Below are 19,566 nucleotides of genomic sequence, written 5' to 3' on the forward strand. Positions count from 1 at the left end.
TAATGGTGAACAAAACTTTTAAGACACATTGATTTAAAAAATATACCAATGAGTAACTATAGGTTTGGGGAGGTATTCGAGTGAGGTTAAATGGTTAAATGTACTTCCTGAATAAGGTGTGTGAGTTTCAGAATTACACAAATATTGGGAGGCTGGGAGGGGGCACTCATTTTACAGGCAAAGATACAGGCTTTAGAAGGGTTTTAGGTAACTTCGTCAGGGTCATGTAGCTAGTAGTGTCAGAACAGAACTTAACCTGGGTCTGTTTGATTCAAAGCTTGCTCATTCATTCATTTATTCACTCATTTACATGCTCTGTTATGCTGTATGATAAGTGCAACATCTCAGATATTGGTATTTCAGATAATGTTAAATTCAGATAGTATAGGAGAAGGTACTTTTTGGCTGTAGGGCAACCGTTGAAGATAAGTTGGCTATTCCAAGCCTTTCTTTCCATTTATTGTTCTGAAAAACTCATTTAAAAAAATAAAGCAAGAAACACAGAAAAGTATGGATAAATATATCCATATTTCTGTTGTCTAGAATTAATAATCATTAACAAGTTGAAAACTTTATGGTGAAAATTACTTTCTCTAGAAGCAATCTGTTGCTTCTCTCTGCCTTTCAGGATTCTTACTTTTCAAGGTAATCTTTCCTTATTAAATTAAAAATTTTTTTTTTCCTTTTAAATAGGAATTGCTAACTTGGAGTCTGGATAGGCTGTGGATACCCTGAAATTCAACAAGATTTTGTTAAAGGTGCTTATAAGGATTTTTTTGTTTTTCTTTCTCCTCCACCCCGAAGTATGTGTGCAAAATTTTTATTAGATACTCAGAGAGGTCTGTGACCCCCTCCTTTCTCCCTTTTTCGTTTTATTTTGAAACATTCTTACAGCAGAGGTAATGGGTAATCTGGCGGCCATTTGTTTGGATTATTTGGAATTTGTAAACTGCTTTTTACTAAGAAGATAATGTGGTAACAAAGAAGGCCTATTTGTGAAGTAATGGGTTCAAGATCTATCTGTTCTTTCTGGTAAACTAGCCCTATGCCTACTCTCTTTTCTCTTAAATCTTCATATTTTGCCCTTTAATTGATAAGGTAGTTTATATGCAGTATGCTAGATGTCAGATCTGAAGACAGAAACTTTTTCATACTCATCTCTATATCTCCTACCATGCAGTACCATGTATTATGTAATTCTTAGCATCTTCCCTCTTCTAGGGTTTCATGAAGTCAGATCTCTGAAGTAAGAATATTTCATAAATAATTCTTTATTAGCCACTTATTCTGGGTAGTATATGGGACTCAAGTCTTAAGGTAACAGAATTTGGTTGTAGCTATTTACAGTAGACCCCTATAAGAAGTTTTAATTGGACACTAATTCTCACTTTAGTCATTATTAACCTCACCATCCTACTTGGAGTTAGTATTCTGAAGGTTTTGAGTACTGAATAATCATCAAAGCAGCACATTTTCTTTCCCAGAAATTCACTAGATTATTCATTAGACTGCTACTGGCATCTGATTATGCCATGCAGTTGATTGGAAAACAGTTTTTAGGTCCTTGAGGCAGTGTAATTGCACTTATGACAGTAGTTTATCTGAATTTTTATAAAGATAGTATAGTGGGTTAGAAGATGTGGATGTAATGAGGATCCTAATAATTTTTCCATACTTAACCACAAATGAAAAGGAATTTTCACTTCACCACCTGCTGATACCACTTATTTTTATTTTTATTTATTTTTTGTCTTTTGTCTTTTTCCGTGTCCGGCAACGGATCGCAACCCTCAGTGTTGCCCCCGTACCAGACCGGGGACCGGCAACGGGATCGCAACCCTCGGTGTTGCTCCCGCGCCTCGCTCAGCCAGTGAGTGGGAACCGGTCTGTATGTGGGATCCGAACCCTCGGGCGGGAGCACCACCGCGCTTCCCAAGCGGCGCACTTATCCAGTGCGCCACCGGGCCGGCCCCACCACTTATGTTTTTGTTAGGACCAATAAGATGTACCAATATCCATGGCAACCTATGAAAAAACCAAGTTATTAGGTAACTGGAGGTGATGAGTAAATAAGAATACCCCTCTAGTCCCTTGAATCTTACCTGTCTGGTAGAGTTATGTCCATCCACTTGCTTCCCAGAAGCAAAATTCCCTTCCTGATTTATGATGCTTAACCTCTTAACATTTTTTTTTGTTTGTTTTTGTCTTCAGAAAACATTCTTATTTAGTCTTGAAGGGAAGTGGAATTGTGGAGCAGTATGGGTATCATTTTTATCATGATTTATAATTTAGGGTTTTAATTATTGAAAAGGGAGATGTTGAATTTTATTTTTCTCAAGAATGCTATGAAACTTCAAGTTAATGTAGACCTAATTATTGAGAGGGTAACTTAGTTTGCCTTCTGTTGTCCTACAAAAATCATAAATGTTACATGATCTTTTAAAAGGTTTGACTTTTTTGAATGAGAGTAGAGATAAAAGAGGGTCAGGGAGAAAAAAATGTAAAGATCAGGATACTTTAGGAATTCCTATTGGAGCCAGTATTTAGTGTCTTTATAAACAATTTTGATATATGGTGAAATGTCTCTCAAAGTTTGCAGGTAGATCATAGTAAGTTGTGCTGATTGGAGTGGGCAACAAGATTATTGAGAGTAAGTTGAAAATATTAAATAGGTTTTTATGAGTCAAGAGTAAAAAAAATGTGCTATTTTTAGTAAATGGTCTGAAGCAGCATGCTTTTTTGGTAAAAGTTTAGTGTACTGTTGGGTGAGGTTAAATAAGTTACTGGAGATAACCAAAATCATAATTATTATTTTAAATAATGTTGTGATGCATATGCATTAAATAGATTATATTTTTGGCTGCTGTACCATGAAAATGGTGGCTAAAAGAAAGGAAGGTCTAGAGAAAGAGTTTAAAAATGATTGGAAGGTTAGGAATGGAATCCATGTTAAGGAGGACAGCAGATTTTACTTAATTAAATTATATTCTTAGAGCTTATTACTTAATCTTCAGATTAATCAGTTACTTAAACTGAGTTATAACATGAAGAGAATCATGAGGTATACCAGATAGTGTTATTTCAGTTTTGAAAATGAACTGATTTTTCATTTCTTGAGATTATCTGAAAGTACAGAATAGGCGTGGCATATTTATAGAACTAGTCTATAGCTGTGCATCTCTTAACAGGGAATTTTACTTACCCCATTTCACTCTTCCCCAAGACTGTTAGCTGGTCTGATTTAACCTTTTATTTTTTAATCTACCCCCCCGGCCCCCCCCCCCCAAAAAAAGTGAAAAATAAAAACCTATTCTAAAATGAATTCTTGATCTGAATTTTTTTCTCAGGGATCATCTTTTAATTTTAAAAACATTTGGTTAAAAACTATTTCAGTGGCATCTGTGGAAAAATTAGTTTTGTTAATTTTAAATTTGGAATAAATTTAGATTAACATGGGGATCTATTTTCTTTTCCTTTTTTCCTATCATCCTAAATATGAAACCCGAGAAGAAAAGGAAATCTTCGGTTGTGTTGCACCAGATCTATTTCCAGTTCAGCCTTTGACCTCATTATTGTCTCTTTTCTTCTCTGTGCCATGTTTCTCTCTTATTTTTTATATGGAATTAATAACAAAAACAGTCCTGTTGCAAAGCCTCTAGTAGTAGCTCTTATTAGTGCAAGATGAAGTGTAGGAGTTAATTCTTTTATTCAATAAACATTTGCTGAGTATCTCTTATATGTGGCTGTTTTCAGTATCTAATAATCTCAACCATTTCCTTCCTGGTGAATATGAAAAAATTACATATATTTAAAATCACAGCTATATCTGTTAAACGTGTATAAGTTAAATGAATTTAAGTTAGTAAAACTTACATACATGGAAATTTAGCAGAGGGTTAGAATTTAATTTTTATATGACTTTTAGCAGATAATTATCACTATTAGTATACTCTAAATATATTTAAGAAGCATTATTGAGACCTAGCAAAATCACCTAGGAATTATGAGGATTTTGAAGAAACTGAGACATTATTCCCAGATTCATAAAACATAAATCTTGTCAAGATAAAACTAATACCAATTTAGAATTGTGAAGATGATTTTTTTTCCCCTTTTTTGTCTTTTTTACTGACCGGTAATGGGATCGCAACCCTCGGTGTCGCGCCCGTACCGGGGACCGGCAACGGGATCCCAACGCTCGGTGTTGCGCCTGCACCACGCTCAGCCAGTGAGCGGGAACCGGTCTCCACATGGGATCCGAACCCTCGGGGGGAGCGCCGCCATACTCCCAAGCAGCACACTCTCCAGTGTGCCACCGGGCCGGCTGTGAAGATGATTTTAATCCTTTATAATTATACTTTATTTGGGATTCTGTGTTAGCTTTCAGTATAAATGTGTGCCTTTAGAATTGGTTTCTGATTGTCAGGATCATTTTCTTTCTGTTTTTAAATACTAGTAGGGTAGACTTTACATCTTTTATACGTATGTCTTGGAATAGTTGATGTTTTTTGGTATTTTATTTGTTTTTTCTTTTTTTTTTAAGATGAGGTCTGTATGTGACGTTTTTTGTGAGTGTCCTTGACTTACACTAAAGAGTAACCCATTTTAATTTTACCATGAAGGTTTTGTAGTAAAAAAGGAAGTATCTATGCTAGTATACTTGTGATTGCTGCTGTTAGAGATCTCCTAAAATACGAGAAAATTGGGCCGGCCAGTTATCTCAGTTTGTTATAGCATGGTGCTATAACGCCAAGGTCAAGGGTTTGTATCTCTGCACTGGCCAGATGACCAAAAAAAAAAAAAAAGGAGAGAGGAAAAATAAAAGGAGAGAGAAAATGAGTTACAGGACAGAGTAGGGTGAAAAATATCTTTCAAATTAGGTTTTAGAGGTAGAGCTTTATATAATTATACATTATCTGATTAAATATTATACCTATTTGTAGAAACATACATATTTGTAGAAAATTTGACAATATCAAAAAGATCTAAAGAAGAGTACAAAAATCACCTATAATCCTTCTGTCCAGGATTAATCATTACCTGAAATCTTTTTATTCTTTTTTCTTGGTGTATATTAATCAAATTATGTATCGTGAAGAGTAGAGCTGTCACTTAGAAATTTTGCCAGCTTGAAGTTTCATTGTTGAGCATTCTTCAAATATATCAACTAAAGAGATGAATCTTCAAATAATGGTTGCATATTTAACTATAAAAATGAATGAATGTATTCATACTTGTGAAAAACAAAAGTTTTCTAATACGTAGGTTTTATCCCATTCTTTCTGAGAGTAAATGCTGCTAACAGCTTGGTGTTTTATCAACTGTTCCAGTTTCTTTTGTGGTGAGAGTGTGTGTGTGCATGTGTGTTTATGGTGGGGTGGGGAGGTGTGTATGTCTGAGAGAGTACATTAGAATTTGCCACATTGTTCTCATTAACTTATGAGTAGTATGAATGTTCACAATTTATTTGATCTTTTGTGTTGATAGACATTTCAATTGTTTTAACTACATTGCTGTTACAAATATACTGCTGAAGTGAACATCCTTTTAGAGTTATTTTTGAGTATAAAAATATTCCTTGGGATGGATTCCTGGAAACAGAATTGCTGGGCAGAGTGTATGCACATGTTAAATTTGATAAATACTCCCATTTTACTTCCATCAACAGTGTATGAGAACGCTTCTCAATGTGGTCACTTTTCTTAGATTTAAAAAATATGTTAAATAAAAAATGGTATTTTTCTTTTCTTGATTACTGTCAACATTGACTAAATTTATGTTTATTTTTCATTTTGATTTCTTTGAAAATTTCTATCCTTCACCTACTATTATTCCATTAGCGTTGTCTGGTTTTTTCTTGATGATTTGTTGGTACTATTTATATTTATGGGCATTAATCCTTCATGGTGTTATTTGTTACACATATTCTCTGTTTACATTGCTTTCACAATATAGAAAAAACTTTTACTTTTGTTTAGTAAAATGTGTTATTCTTTTATGACTTCTGGAGACATTCCTCACCCCAGTATTTTAAAAATCTTAGTCATTTTCTTTGGACACTTCTGTTCTTTGTTTTCCAAAGATATATGGATCTCTTTTTGGATATAGTATTTAATTGTTGTGTCCATGTCTTATCTGCTCTTTTCTGTAGCAGTTGACTAATCCTTGCTTCTTAAAAAGTGCTCCTTTCTTTGCTTATGTCGTATTACCCTCTCCTCTTTCTATCTTACTGCTTTTTGTTGGTCTTCTTATTTCCTCCAACCTCTCTCAGTACATGCCTTTTGATTATTTTGTACCTTATTGCTCAGTCCTGGGCCGTTTTCTGTCTTGTATCTGGTCTCACTTCTTAGGTGATTTTATCTAGTCTTGTGTCATATGCCAGTGACTTTCAAATTTACATCTCCAGTGTAAACCGTTCTTCAGTATTGGACTCACTCTTCTGTACCCAACATTGGTACAAACCTTTCTTCCAACACTTAATCCTCTTTCCTCGAGAGAATCAATTCAGATACTCAAAATGAAAGATCTCTACATAATGCCTTTTCTCTTAATTCAGTCCAGTAATGTATAAAATAATAAACAACTTCTCTCTCCCTCTTTTGCCTAACCCATTGTATAGTGGTGAGTAGGAATAGGATGATCATAATAAAAGCGCTTTTAGAGAAGGGAAGAATAGGAAATACGTGACAGTCATTGGTCCGTGTTTATCGTGAAGTCCTTCTGTGCAGGAGTTGTGACAACTTTGCCCTGGCCACTGTGTGAATTCCTTGGTTAAACTGATTTTGCTCTATGGGAGTATTGCTGTTTTGACTGTCGTCCTTGGCTTTATTCTTTAGTTGATTCTTCCTTGTTTGTCATCTTTCTTGGCCACGTCTGAAGTAGGGCACTGGAGAGTATGACATCCTTAGGGACTGTATAACTTTTGTAGCCTCCTACCAGTTAGTATAAATTCAAAGCCTGCAAGGTTACTTAAAGTTTAATCATAAGTTTTCATAGGCCAGTAATGTAGTTTGATGGTAAAACTCTTTCAAAAATTTAATAGATTTCTATTCTGTTTTCTTTAAATCAAGACCTTGTGACATTCATGTAGCAAAAGATCTCTTTTGGTCATAAGTTTTTGAAACCTGCTGATTCTCTTACTTACTGGTCTCTGTGTTAGGCCTATTTCTCTTTTATATTTCCTGGGTACCTTGAGGGCATCTGAAATAATCGTCTTAGATAACGTATCAGTCAGGTTTTAACTAGAGAAGCAGAACAAGTAGATTTATATATGATTGATTGATTGATAGATACATAGTAAGAGATTTATTACAAGGAATTGGCTTATATGATTGTGATGTCTGGCTAAGGAAGTCTGAAATTTGTAAGGCAGGTAGTTAAGGAGGTAAGATTGTGGGCAAGCTGGAACCATGGGATTTGGCTGAAGCTGTTCTCCACAGGGCAGATCCATCGAATAGAGAACCATTGTAGACTCAGCTGCTGTTTGGAGTCTCATTTGCTGGGAAAAACCCAATCTCTTTTAAGAGCTCACCTGGCTAGGTCAGGCTCACTGAAGAGGATCACCCTAGCTTAAAGTTAACTGATTAGAGACTTTAATTACATTTGCAAAATCCCTACACTGCAGCACCTACATTAGCATTTGATTGAATAATTGAGAATAGGTATTTGTATGCCGCAAAACATTAGCATTTGATTGAATAATTGAGAATAGGTATTTGTATGCCGCAAAATGGCTGCTGTCCTCCCTTTTTCATCCTTAGTTTAGCCTAACCAAGTTGACACATCAGAAACCATTGCAAGTGGGAAAGCAACACTGTTACCCTTATCTTTGCTACAACCTGCAAAGAACCCTTAAGGTCACAAAGTTATCTTCTGGTATTTAGAGCATAGCAGCAGCTAACTTTTCTATCCTAAGAGGTCCCAAATTACTGGACTCTTGTTGGTTGGAGTTTCTGCTGAGAGAGCTTCTCTTAGCACTGTTTTCATGTCTATTTCTGCTTGCAAGCTGCCTTATTTATAGCTGAATTGATTTTTCTGGTTGATCTTTAAATAGCAAACACACACCAATATGCTGAATTTTTCTAACTTTTTCTTAGAGCTGCAGACTTGGTAGGTGTATGACGTGCCCTCCCTGTTACTGCAGCAAGAGTATTACTAAATGTTTTGTAACTGCATAACTGGGGTAATTAGCTCTCCAGCCTGAGATATGTTTTCTTGCTAAGACATCAGAGTTTTTAGGAGTTTATTACGGTAGCACCTCACTTCTAATTTACTGTATCAGTTAAGGTATAGGATGGGTCATTTGAGCAAAGAGACTATAAAACACATGTAGGTCAGGCAAAATAGATGTTTTTAAAATTTTTTTTGTTTTTTATGTGATACTCTAGGGATAGTCCTTCAGGTCATCACAGATCTAAGTTCCTGCTGTTTCATTGCACACCATTCCTTAAGTTGTATGTAGTGGATTGAGTTATGTCCCTCCTAAACTCATTGAAGCTTGAATTGTATCCCCCACGTTTTATGTATTAGAAACTTAGACCCTACTGTGACTGTTAATAGGGTAGGATATCCTATTATGGAAATGGAAAGGTGGCGCCTTGAAGAAGTGATTGGATTATAGGACCATGCAATAGTGAATGGTTTAAAAATGTGATCAGGGGTGTGGTTCTGAGGGCTATAAAAGAAGAGAAGAGTCTGTCTCTCTCTGCTGTCTCTGCTTCTACCATCTTGGAATGTGAAATCCCTGGGTCACTGTTGCCACCACCAGATGGACTTTGGACTTCCCAGCCTCAGAAACTGTAAGCAATACGTTTCATTTTCTTTATAAATTACCCAGTTCCAAGTATTTTGTTATAAGCAACAAAACGGACTAATACAGTTGTGCTGTCCAATGCTGTAGCCACTGGCTGCATGTGGCTACTGAGCCCTTGAAATGTGGCTAGTGCATCTGAGAATCCAAATTTTTTCTTTTATTTAATTTAAATTAATTTAATTGAAATAATCACATGTGGCTAGTGGTTACCATATTGGAGAGTGGAGATATAAAACATTTCCGCGGGCCGGCCCGGCGGCGCACTGGATAGTGCGCCGCTTGGGAAGCGCGGCAGCACTCCCATCTGAGGGTTCGGATCCCACGTACAGACCGGCTCCCGCTCACTGGCTGAGCGAGGCGCGGGAGCAACACCGAGGCTTGCGATCCCGTTGCCGGTCCCCCGTCCGGTACAGGGGCAACACTGAGGGTTGCGATCCGTTGCCGGACACGGAAAAAAGACAAAAAGACAAAAAAAAAAAAAACATTTCCGCCATCACAAAGTTTTATTGGACAGCTCTGCCTTGGGGTTTTGACTTTATCTACAAGGTCTAATTTGGCTTATCAGCATTATGTCTGTGTTCCACTCTGTTATGGGCTGAATTGTATATCCCTAACATTTACATATTGAAGCCCTAACCCCAAGTACTTCAGAATGTGACTGTATTTGAGACAAGGCCTTTAAAAAGCTAATTAAGGTTAAATCAGGTCATATGGGTAGGCCCTCATCCAGTCTGACTGGTGTCCTAATAAGAGGAAATTTGTCACACAAAGAGACACCAAGGATGCACACACACAAAGAAAAGGTTATGTGAAATACAGTGAGGAGGTGGCCATCTGCAAAGGAGAGAGGCTTAAAAGGAACCAAATGTGCTGACACTCTGATCTTGGGCTTCTAAGCCTTCAGAACTTTGAGAAAATAAATGTTTGTTGTTTAAGGCTCCCAGTCTGTGATATTTTGATATGGCACCCTTAGCAAACTAAAACACAGACCATGAGAAATAAAAAACAGAAAGGTGAGCACAGATAGCTTCCTTTTAAGGAATTCATTGACCAAGGAGTTGTAGACATCCCATCCCATTATATCCTGTTGGCCAGAACTTAGTTACACAGCCACATCAGGAACTTAGCTCTTGCTGGGTGTCCATAAACACAGAACTTGCCAAGAAGTGTCTTTTTACTAAAAGAAGGGAAGTGTGGACAATAGGGGATAATTACTATCTCATACTGATACAATTCTAGGATTACATTGTCCTTATGGCTAACAATACAGGAGAAAAAATCATTCTTGGTTCTTGAAATAAACTTGTTGGTGTATGTTGGGTCATATGTCCATTTTTGATTGAGCCACTGTCACTAAGGAAAAAGATGTGTTTTGTTCACGACTATGTCATGTTTTCCCACCCCATGTAGGAAGTGGACTAGGAGAGGTCGTTCTTACCCTCATGAAATGGTTTTGGGAAGAGAGAGTTTCTGTTGCCAAAAAGGCATGGTGGGAGAGTAGGAAGGGAAAAAATGTTGGACGTAAGACCTTGAGAGTGTACCTTGAATCTTTCTATTTTCTTCATCTCCCCTACCTTACCCTAGCCCTAGCTATTATCTTATTTGTACTTCATTGAAGCCTCCCAATTTGGTCTCCTAGCTCTCTCGCCTGTCTCCCCATACCTCATTCATTCTTAATGCAGCAGCTAGGCTAATATTTCTGAAATGTAGACTGTTATTTGATTTCTCACTGCTCTTTAAATAAAGTCCAAACTCCCAACTCAGCCTGCAAGATTTGGTATGGCTGCTCCTTATTGGTCCACCCTCATTTTATCTCTGTTTCAGTTCATTCATTCACTATCTTCTAATTACACTGACCTTTCTGTTCTTAACACATGCTGGCTTGGGGTCTTTTTACTTCATTCCTAGGATGTTCTTCCTAGGAAGAACTGTCTCTTTGTTCTTTCTCATCCTTTAGGTTTCAGCTTAGATATCCTTCTCTGTACAGGATTGTTGGAGAAAACTTTCTCCCCTGACACCTCCTCTGCTCCTACCTCCCTTTCAGTTTTCTGTCTGTAACTGGATAAGTTGAACTGGGCTGAGAAAATTGGAGCTCTTTTGGTCTTTGACCAACCTTTATAGTATTAATACTTAAGTGAACTCTTTTTTTGGCAGCTGGCTGGTCCAGGGATCGAATCCTAGACCTTGGTGGACTCTTACATTTGTTTCTTACTTTTAGAAAGGTGTTTGTGGGTGGGGGAGTTTTAGTGTTTAACATTCCCAAATTCTTAACAGTCATTTGTTTGTTCTTGTGTTCACATCAATTTTAATTAGTCTTAGATGAACCTTGTGAAATTGCTGTTTTTATAAGTCAAAAGCCATCGAATATCTGTGATTTCGTATGATTCAACCTAATATGTTAGCATGCTTTGAAGTCTTAGAAGGCAGTTCTCACTCATTGATCTTCTTTGTCAAGAGTTTTGGATATTGTGCATTTAATTTGTCAGATGTACTTTAGAATCATCTTTTGTAAAATGCCATAAAATATTCTTACTGACATTTTGATAGGATATACATTGGAATTTAGATTAATTTGAGGGAGAAATAGATGTATAATATTGAATATTCCCATTCAGAAACATGGCATACCTTTATTTTTTCAGGCCCTTCATCTGTCTTTAATAAAATTTTATAGTTTTTGTATAGGTTTTTGCACATTTCTTGCAGAATTTATTGCAGGCTATTTTATAGTTCTTATTGCAATTGTGAGTGGTATTTTTTCTACTATTACACTTTCTAATTAGTTATTGTTGGAGTATAGGTTTCTATTGATTTGAATATTTTGATCTGGTATGTGGCCACTAAACTGTACTCTTATATTAAGTCAGTTTATTCTGTTGAATTTTCTGACTAAACTGTCATATTGACCCCAATAAATTACTTGGTTTCTTATCAGTTCTTTTTCAGTATTTATACCCTGTGTTTGTTTTTATTTCATTAGCTTTGAATGTCCCCAAAATGTTGAAAGTCAATGGTAATAGAGGCTATCCTTGTCTTTCCCTTCTTTTGATGGGAATGCTGTTGTGTTATTCTTAAGTATAATGAAAATATCCTTTATCAATTTAGTATATCTCTTTGTCTTAGCTCACTAAGTTTTATCAGAAATAATATTCTAAATTTTTTCAAATGCATTTTTGGCATCTGTTGAAATGATTATTTCTTTCTCAACCCCCTCAATCTGTTTATATGGTAAATTGCAATCACAGGTTTCCTAATATTAAACTGTTTGAAATACTTGGTATAATGTAGTATTTTAATGCACTGTGGGATTTGATTTCATTAACATTTTTATTTATATTTTTCTGTGAAGATTATTTCATGTTAGATTTTTCAAATTCATTGGGAGAAACTATAAATATTTTCATTCTTATATCAGTCTTGTTTTTAACCATATTTGCCTCTAAGATATTAGAAAGGAATTTGATCTTGTGCTTTATTTTTATCTCTATAGTTTAGTAAGTTAGTGGCTTAAGTAATTTTGTGCATAGCTCTAATATTTTATAGTAACTTGAAAATTTTTTTAATTGTGGTAAACAACACAACGTAAAATTTACCATCTTAAGCATTTTTAAGTGTATAATTAAGTAGTGTTAAATATATTCACATTGTTGTGCAACAGATCTCCAGAACTCTTTTATCTTGCAAAACTGAAACTCTACCCATTGAAAAACTCCACATTTCTCCCTTTCCCCAGCCCCTTACAACCACCATTCTCCTTCTGTTTCTATGAATTTTTCTACTTTAGGTACCTTATATAAGTGGAATCATACAGAATTTGTCTTTTTGTGACTGTCTTTTTTCAGTTATCATAATGTTCTCAAGGTGTTAGTTCAAGTTGTAGCATGTGACAGGATTTCCTTCCTTTTTAAGGCTAAATAATATTCCATTTTATGTACATATCACATTTTGTTTATCCTTTCATCAGTTGATAGACGTTTGGGTTGCTTCCAACTCTTGGCTATTGTGCCTCTTGTTTTTTACATGCAATTTATTTATTTCAAATTTATATGGATTCATGGAGGGAGATGGAAACTTAATTTTGTATTTCCAAATAGTTAATCAGTTGGCTTAGCTATTTCATAGTCTTTGTGTATGTGTTTCTTTATTATGATAGCATGTATTCCAGTGGTGAAAGTGCTAGACCAAAGGTACATGGGTGTTTTTGTAACTGTCATTTTATTATGTGTGTCAACACCATATTTTTTAAACTCTAGTGGTTTTACAGTGATATAGGATCTGATATAGGTCAAATGTCAGCTTTCAAGCCCTATTTATATCTTTTCTCTCTGGATGCCTCTTTGTTGTCTGCTTTATCCATAAAGGGCCAAATCAAATATCTTTTCTGAAGGGGTTCATAACACCTAGCACAATGAGTAAATATAACCCCAATAATAGTTTAGTGAGTGCTTACTGTGTGCCAGCACAGTTCTGATTGCTTTTTGTACATTATCTCATTTAATCTTCACAACTCCTAGGAGGTAGATAATATTATTCACATTTTGTAGCTGAAAAAAATTAAGACAATTAGTAACTTATGCAAGGTCACATTAGATGATGGCAATGGAGTATAAACATAGACAGTCTCACATCAAAGTCTGCTTTCTTAACCCCCATGCTCCACTGCCTCTTTACTACCCTTTTATGGCCTCCCTAGTCATAGCCTAAGAAATATTTTTTGTATAAATTGTAGAGCTCACTAGTTCATTCCATCTTGCATCTAGGTTCCTTTACAGAGCTCTGTGAATGATATCTTAACTCTAATTTGTGTTTAGTGACCTACCCCTAGGTTACTACATATCTAGTAGTAGTACCGGAACATTTAGGAATTGGTTAGAACACTAGGTTAACCAGGGGAGAGTTAGGGAGCACCCCTCCACCCCTCCCTCCAAAAGTAGCTTTGTAAAATTGCTCTGTTTTAGTTCATCTCTGTTTCCCTAATCCCCATCTTGGGAAAATTCACATGATTGATATTGAGATGGATTTCATAGATTGTGAGTTAATCGTTATGCTATTCACCATTTCTGAAACATCAAATCAAAATACATAGTAAGTGCTCAAATTATGAAGGTGGAAGAATGCAGTTTTAGACCCTGCTGCACCTAATAAGAATAGAGAGCATGTGAAAATGAGGTTACTGACTAGATGGTTGGCCATTAAAAAAAAAATTTAGAAAAATCTCTTTTATTTTTCTTTTCCAAAGTCATTTAATTTGATTATTCGATAGAATTTATGATTGCCAGTAAAACTGTTCAGTTGTAATTGTGCATGTGGGTTAATTATTTTAGGTGGAGCCAATATTAGCATAGGCTAAGGGGGTGGATTTCTGTAATGAAGACTTCACAAATGATAGTTGTTTGGGTTAGATGCCCTTTTAGGATTTATTCAGGATTTGTTGGATCTTTAGAATTTAAGTAGAATGTGTTTATAAATTCCCACAGAACTTTAAAATTTTTAGTGCTTTATCTTACTGTTAATAAAGGAGAGATAAGAGTATGGGAAATGCACTTGCTTTTCTGATTCTTTTATCTCCTTTTTTTGGAATGAAAAGGCAAACTATATTCCTATGGCTTCTCTGCTGTAGGCTCAGCAGATAATACTAAGGTTCTAGATAAAATGGCAAACTATCAAGGCAAAGATTTGATCTTGCTGTTTTCTCAATCTCAGAACCTTTAAAACATATCTCTAACTTGCTTTGTGGACTGTTATTTCACTTGTACCCATCCTTTTTTTCTTTTCTTACTCTGCCTCCACATAACTACCTCACAGTCCAAGATCCACTCCACCACTCAGTCCACCTTTCTGGCTGCAACCCAGACTGCAGTATCTGACTTCTCTTAACCGGCTCAAGTACTATAATATGATTTAGGTTGTGAATATGCTTTAGTGTGTGGGAGGTCTTTTCATATGAGGAAGTTCTTAACTGCTTTTGCCTTATCACAAGATTCTATTATCTTTTATGCCAAGACATAAAAAATACAGACTTGGTTATTGCGGCTTTTTGTCTTCTGTGCATGAGCCACTCTGTTGTTATCCCATGAAATCCCTAAGAACAACTTTGCTTGGCAAGAGGACCCATTCATTGGCTTAGGCAACCTAGAATGTTAAGATTCATATATCTTACTCAAATACCAAGGTCCTTCTGACCTCACTACCGTAAGCAGAAGTTTTTCTGGAAATCTTAATCAAAGGGCAATTAGGAAGAAGAGTCAGATTCCAATTTCATTAAACCCCAGGCATGTAAGTATTTCACAATTTCTGTGCCTGACGAAAAATTACATTTCATTCTGAAATAACCCATTGCCTTTGTATTTCTTTTCTTACCAGTATTTCTCCTGGAAAAAGCGTGGTATGGAAAGAGTTTGAAATCTAATTGGCAACTTGCTTTTGAATCCTGCTTTAGTAGTACTATGTGATTTTGGGAAAGTTGACACTTAACCTCATTTTCTTATCCATGTTGTGGCTAATTTCTTTTGAGTGGGGTAAGAATAGTGATAATCTGCATATATAGCACACTACACTGCTATACATGTTGGAGATACTCATTACTTATTTTGATAATTCTCTGGATTTAATTCTTGCATACTATTTTGGAATGAAGTTATTGTTCTTTTTCAGTCAGGAGCAATTTTCTTTACCTTTTTTAGGTCATGGACTTTAGTTAGATTCTGATGAAAACCATAGACCTATTTTCCCTCCAAAACGTACTCGAATACATAAAACAGCATTTTGCAAATTGTTTCAGGAGGTTATAAAGTTATTGAGGCGTAGTTCTATGTTATAAACCTTAGGTCAAGAGTACTGTATTTCATCTTTTTATCCATTGAGGAATTCAGTGACCCTCTGTGCTTTTTATCACATCTGAAATAAAAAAAATAAGCAACTCTTTCCCTATCTCTATCCCCCAAAATCACACCAATAGCTACAGAATTTTTCTTTGAGATGTTGCTACCATATACGCATTCAGAGTGTTTTTTGGAAAATTTTAAAGTTAAGAAAATTTTAAATCACTACCAACCTTCCCTCCTTCCTTCTTTTTCTTTCTGAAACTGTTGTAATCTTGACTCAGGGAAAAAAATTAGTTAAGACATAATGGGTTTTTATATCTGCTTTATTTATTTTTTTTCCTCTAGAGGGGTGAAAGGTGTCATGTGGAAAAGATAAGTGGTACTTAATAAAGTTTACAGCTATTTCCTCATTATATGTTTAACAAACTATAAAACTATAACTTTATTTCTTCAGGCTTATTTTATAGTTATTGACCAAACTTTTCTTTTAAATATGGTGGATCTAGCACATTTCATTAACTTTCTTTCTTTTCAATGTCCCACCAATATTGTTTAAAGATTGAATTAAACCATATTTCTGGAAAGCAGGACCAGATGTTGTTATATTACTCAAAATACCATATAAAGAGGAGCGAAGAAAAAAAGCATTAACTATAACTTTAATGTGTACCTATGTGTGTGTTGGGAGGCAGGTGAGGGGATTCAACTTAGGCACATGGATAGATCCAAACCTGAATAATGTCATCAATACTGTTTCTCAACATTTTTTGGTCTGTCTTTTTCTCTTTATTAGCTTTGTTTTCAGCTAGGCAAAAACAGTTGACAGTCAAAGGATGGCATATTCTGGCCAGACCTGGGTCAAGTGGCCACCCCTGTGGTGGCTGGCTGGGAGGAATCACCTCTATTCAAACCACATGGACTGTGTTCCCCACAAAAAAAGAGGGATGATGTTATTAGGAAAAGGGGGCAGGGAGAAAGCATGTTGAACAGTAAAATTACAGTTCACAGTCCACTGCAGGTACCATCAGAGGACCAGAAATTTTGAAGAAGATAGAAAGTTCACGGAATTGGATTGACAGCAAAATCGCAGAGGAAACTGGAACCCAAGATACCAGAGGTAAGCTCAGGTTTTCCCAGGGGAACCTCAGAATGGCTCCAAGCTTGGTGTCAAAAATTCAAAGAACAGTAGTGAGCAGTTGGGTAATAATCAGGAATTTTGTAAACAATCATTTTCCAAAATGCTGGTTCGTTTGGGCCTACTTCCTGCCCTTTCTCTAGCCTAAACTGCTCTGATGGCAGTGGTACCTGCCCTCAGGCCTGAAGTTTAAGAAATGTTCTCTTAAGAAATTAAGCCAGCAGTTCAGTAGGATATCCACTGAGTTGCTGGGACTTGAGAGAGCAGTAGAAGCACTAAAATGTAACACTCCAGTGAAAAGCAGTGTTGTCTGTTCCCAGCAAGCTTGATTTCCTATCTAGGTACCTTTCTGGGATGCCTGCTTGTCAGTATGCCTTACCTGCTTAAATAGTACTGCTTTTGCATTTAAGGGAGAATCCACTTGTGAAAACAAACCTGAGCAAACTCAGAGAAAGCCCACACTCTCTCTAGTCTCTAAAGTAATCTTTCATTTGCCACTGTGAACAGAGAACTAACCAGATAATTGAGAATCAAGAGGATGGAAGAGGATAAAGACGAATAAAAGGACAACTGACTTTCAATATAATTCAGAAGAAAACATCAAAGAAAAATGTAATTGTTATTTAAGATTTAAGAATACGTTGCAATGATTATCATAGCTGCAGTTTTGAAAAGGGGGCAGAGAACCAGAGAAGTTTTTGAAAATTGTAAAGAAAAATTTTAATGGATGGGCTAAATAATAATTTAGCATGAATGAAGACTGAGTTGTCGATTTGAAATTAAAAGGAGGCACTATCTGCATATATAAAGCCAAAAAAAAAAAATCTGGAAAAATTGAAAGAAAATTTAAGAAGTGTGGAAAATACATCACAAAGTTTTTGTGTTCATAAATATGCGTTCTAAAAGCAGAGGTCAGGTACCATGGGAAGGAGAAAATAATGAAAGAAATGAAGAAAATTTCCTGAGCTGGAGAAAGATGAGGAATTTTCAGATTGAAAGAGTTCATCTGGTCCCAAGTAGGATGAAGTGGAAAAAGATCCACACCTAGACACATCTGGTAAAATTTCAGAACTCTAAAGATAAAAAGAAAATCCCAAAATTACTGCCAGAAAGAGGGAATAAGGTATGGAAATTCAAACAACTGAATTCTTAGCAACCATGCTGAATGCTTGAAGACAGTGGAGCAGTGACTTTCCTATTCGAGGGAAAATAGATTTGGGCCTAAATTTTTTATACCCTCACACTGTTGTGAGGACAAATACATTTTTTACAGTTGTAAAAATTATATACCCTATATGAAAATATTTGAGATACTATAGCACAGTGAAAAAGATAATTCAAAATAGAAGATGTGCTGGTGGTGTTGGGAGTGGGATGGAAGGAAACTGAAGAAAGCTAGAAGGAAATTCAAGAGTTTTATTAGTTTGGAATACATGAACAATTCTCCTTCAACCAGTAATGTCTAAATGACATAAAATTACATTTCCTGGTTAGAGTGTAGTGTAGTACTCGTTAACACCAAGGTCCAGTGTTCCATCCCTCTACTGGCCATCCACCAAAAACAAAAACAATAAAATTACATTTCCTTCAGGACTAGTATTTACCTAATGACATTATAAATGTACTTAATTTAGTTTTAGTTTTTAGAACTAACCTAGAAAATATAGAGAATAGGCTTAATTATGGTTATGGAGGAGAATGTTATAAACATTTATAAAAATAATGTAAACTATCAAATTAGGAAATGGAGGGCAACAAAGGAAGGGTCAAAGCTCACTTTTTCACTGGACAGTTGGTAGATAAGATAGCAAAGACATAAAATTGGTGAATCAAGAAGCAGAAGCAAAGTGGCATTAAAATTAAATTGGTAGCTGCACTAGAAATCTATAAATAGTGTAAGAGTGTATTGCCGTTTTGATGCAGGAGGTCAACAAAAAAGACTTCTTGTTCGTCTTGTGCCTTTGTAACCTTTGAATTTTTAAAAACCCCAAAGTGCATGCATCATATTTATAATATTAAAAACATTGCAGATGTGTTGCATCTACCTAGTTAGATAATAATACTGCTGTTTACAAAGCAAATACATTTCAGGGCCACATGCTTTCTAGAAGGTAGAAATAAAGGATACATACAGATTAATTCCAGGAAATTAGAAAGTTGCATAGAATATAAACGTGACTGTTTTTATGTAGGATGCATAATTATTTCTTGACTGGCTCGCACTCTTGATTTTGAGTGTTAATTCCTGAGTTTTTTCCATGAAATCTGACAGGAAGCTCTTTTTTAAATGTTTATTGTGAAAAATTTGGAAATACAGGTAAATTCTGAGTCCTCCCGTACCTCTAAATAACATGGCATTTTCTCTGATATACTAAAGACCAGGATTAGAAACCTGGTTTGTCCTTAATTAAGATGGAAGTTGTGATCAAGGAGAGCCACAACCTCTGGAGGCAGGGTGTGTCTTCTGGAAGAGTTGGATGAAGGAAGATGCAAATAGAAATTGCCTTTTTTCTCCTTCCTTCCAAGGACTGATCTTATGCACCTAGCCCTCCCATCTTTACTGGGGACACATATTTGTTGAATGAAAGAATTAATCCTATTTTGATGTCACTTCAATTTAAAATCAGCTGGCATCCTGTTCATGCTGTGCATAGGCAACATGTTCTTTGAAAAGAGTTTTAGATCAGGAACATCATCTTTTGAGAAGCAGATTACTAATTGTATGTTTTTCAGATTTGCTTTTAAAATATGTATAATATTATGGTATTATACGCCTTTAAGGATTGAAAGTGTAA

Source organism: Galeopterus variegatus, unplaced genomic scaffold (assembly GCF_000696425.1).
Source record: "Galeopterus variegatus unplaced genomic scaffold, G_variegatus-3.0.2 Scaffold787, whole genome shotgun sequence".
Taxonomy (NCBI): Eukaryota; Metazoa; Chordata; class Mammalia; order Dermoptera; family Cynocephalidae; genus Galeopterus; species Galeopterus variegatus.